The sequence below is a fragment of the Nicotiana tomentosiformis genome, chromosome 7 (genome assembly GCF_000390325.3).
Source record: "Nicotiana tomentosiformis chromosome 7, ASM39032v3, whole genome shotgun sequence".
NCBI lineage: Eukaryota > Viridiplantae > Streptophyta > Magnoliopsida > Solanales > Solanaceae > Nicotiana > Nicotiana tomentosiformis.
The window spans coordinates 71,432,078-71,435,113 of NC_090818.1; the positions used below are offsets into that span (position 1 = coordinate 71,432,078).

General features: G+C 39.1%; 1 non-coding gene across 1 annotated transcript; it reads right to left on the bottom strand.

Annotated features, from left to right (window-relative positions):
- Positions 1-752: 752 nt before the first annotated feature.
- Positions 753-859, bottom strand: LOC117280707 (small nucleolar RNA R71). Its single transcript, XR_004511278.2, has one exon. It is a non-coding gene; the product is annotated as a small nucleolar RNA R71 (small nucleolar RNA).
- Between the last annotated feature and the right edge of the window lie 2,177 nt (positions 860-3,036).

A 3,036-nucleotide genomic window follows, 5' to 3' on the forward strand; every position in this document is an offset into this window, starting at 1 on the left:
ATGTCATTACCCCTAGTCAACCCCCTTTGGAACTCTCGCCTTTCTCATTTGATAATTATGTTATAAGCCTTTACCCATTTTGTCGTGATTCTCTCTTGGTACCTGGACCTTTCTTAACACTCTTGTGAAATAAGTGGTTTAAGGCATAAGTTTAAGAAAAGGTTGGGCAATACTCAACCAAAGAACTTATGGATGGAAATGGTGATGATAATATAGATTTGGCTGCAAGGGAAGCAACCCAACAATGAGAAAAAGTTGCACGGGATGCTGAGGAAGCAGCTATTAGAGATGCATAGATTATCTATCAAGAAGAGAGGGGTCAGAGAATTGCTCAAAATCAACCCTTAGCTGCAAACCAGTTCGGGAATATAGCTCCCATTCTTGGGAGATCACTGGGCGATTATGCTAGACCGATGTACAATCAAGGCTTATCAAGTGTTAGACCACCTCAAATTGGAGCTAACAATTTTGAGTTGAAGTGAGGGTTGCTTCAAACCATTCAGAACTATTGTGTCTTCATAGGAAAGATGAGCGAAGTTCCAAACACACATCTAATGAATTTCGAGGAGATTATGAACATTTTTCAATACAATGGGGTGTCACAAGATACAGTGTACTTAAGGTCATTCCCCTTTTCACTTAAATATGATACAAAGAAGTGGTTTCGAAGCTTGCCCACGGGATCGATCAGAACATGGGAGGAGATGACCAGGAAATTTCTTGATAAATATTTCTCCTCATCTAAAATAGGCAAGTTTAGAAGAGAAATCCATAACTTTTGTTAGAAAGAAATTGAAACTATTTTTGAAGCATGGGAGAGGTTTAAGGAGATTGTTAGAAAGTGTCAACACAGTGGAATTGAACTCTGGATGCAACTCCAGGACTTTTGGGATGGATTGACACCGGACTCGCGTAGAATATTGAGAAATGCAGTTGGAGGCCCTTTGATTAAGAAGACTCCAGAGGAGATAGTTACAATTCTTGATGAGTTATCTGAATATGCTAATCAGTGGCCCTCGGGGAGTGCTGAAAGAAGAAGATCAACTGGTGTTCACCAAGTTGATGCTAATACATCTATGCAGGCATAACTTGATACTATGGCTAAAGAAATCCGGAATTTGACCTTAGCCACGATACAAAGTGAGCCTCATGTAGCCTATGATATATGTGGAAGAGGATACCCTACTCATGAGTGTCAAGCCTCAACTAAGGAAGTGAATGCTGTGGGAAATTATAATTTTAATGTAATGGGTCAGAAGCACCCTAGTTTTTCATGGAGTTCACCTGGGGTTAGCAAATGCATGGCAATAAAACAACCCCAGATTTCAGGGATAATGATCTCCTGGTTTTATGAATCAGTCGTGGCAGCAGTTTCCACTTTAACAGCCCAATCAACCTAGTCTAGAAGATTTCATAAAGGCCTTCATTGTGAAAATTGATGAAAGATTTGAAGTACAAAGGGTAGCAATTAAAAATTTTGAGACGTAGGTGGGACAAATTGAAACAATATTATTTGAGAGGGTTCCATGCACTCTCCCTGCTGATACTGAAAGAAATCCTAAAGAAATAGTGAATGTTGTAACCTTAAGAAGTGGACAAGTGCTGAAAGTCCCCACCTTGATCCAAAAAGATGTGATACTTGAAAAATAAAGTGGGGAACAGCTGAAAAGTGATGATGACAAGAATAAGAAAGGCCTAATGAAAGCTGAGAAAAAGAAGGAAAAAAAATCGAGAAGGGAGGAACATGAGGAGAGCAAGCATATGCCTGCGCTACCTTTCCCTCAAAAGCTATGTAGAGAAAAGTCGGACAAGCAGTTTGAGAGATTTTTGGATGTACTGAAACAGGTTCATGTAAACTTACCATTCACAGAAGTGCTCTCACAAATGCCTTCTTATGTTAAATTCTTGAAAGAGATCCTTACGAAGAAGAGGAAAATAGAGGAGACCTCTGTGGTCAAGCTCACAAAGCATTGCAACATGATATTGCAAAATAAACTCCCACAAATGTGTGGAGATCCAGGGAGGTTTACTATACCTTGCTCTTTAGGAACTATTAATTTTGATAAGTCTTTATGTGATTCTGGTGCCTCAATTAATTTAATGCCTCTATCTATTTACAGGAAACTGGAGAAGGAGATTGGAGAGATAAGGTCTGCATTAATATCATTGTAGCTGGCAGACCAAACGACTTTAATACCCGATGGGATAGTGGAAGATGTGTTAGTTCGGGTGGATAAGTTCATAGTTCCTATGGATTTTATAGTGGTTAATATGGAGAAAAACAAGCAGGCCCCCCTCATCCTAGGAAGACAATTCTTAGCGACGGACAGGGCGATATTAGATATACATGAGAGGAAACTCATGCTTAGAGTGGGTGAGGAGACTGTGGATTTCAAAATGGATGTATAAAAGTGGGTGCAAAAAGGAAAACCAGCTCCAAGTGGTGAGTGGAAAGTAAAGGGCTCGAAAGAGAAGACTGCACTGAGCGAGAAAGATAAGTATGGGGTGTTCCCTGAAAAGGCTGAGAAGAAGCTATCTGCATGGATGTGTGCATGGAGCCCGACTTTGACTCAGACCCCGACTAGATATTCAGGGAAGTTTTCTTTACCTTATATTTTTTAATTGTGTGTCATGGGGACATGCCACAGCTTAAATGTGGGATGGGGGACATTTGTATGTTTGTATATTAGTTTTTTTGTTAGTTGTAGTTAGTAGAGATAGAAAAAAAATGAGAGATGTTTTAAAATTTTTGATTTTTCCCGATGATGGATACCATCACGGGTTTCTTGAGGCATTAAAGTCGAAAGAAAAAAGACAAAAAGATTTTCGTTTGTAGGGAGTGTAATAATTCTCCCTTGATGTTTCTTTGTACCGTTGTTTTTTTCCAAGAGGTTTGTTTGAATTGGGTGTAGTTAGTTTTTATTTTAGGAGAAGGAAACCTTGTGCTGTGATTTGAATTGAAGGCAATATGTCATGACTTTATTATACCTTGAGAATAGTGAATGCTTTAGTTGTGACGCTTATGCTCAGTTTTTT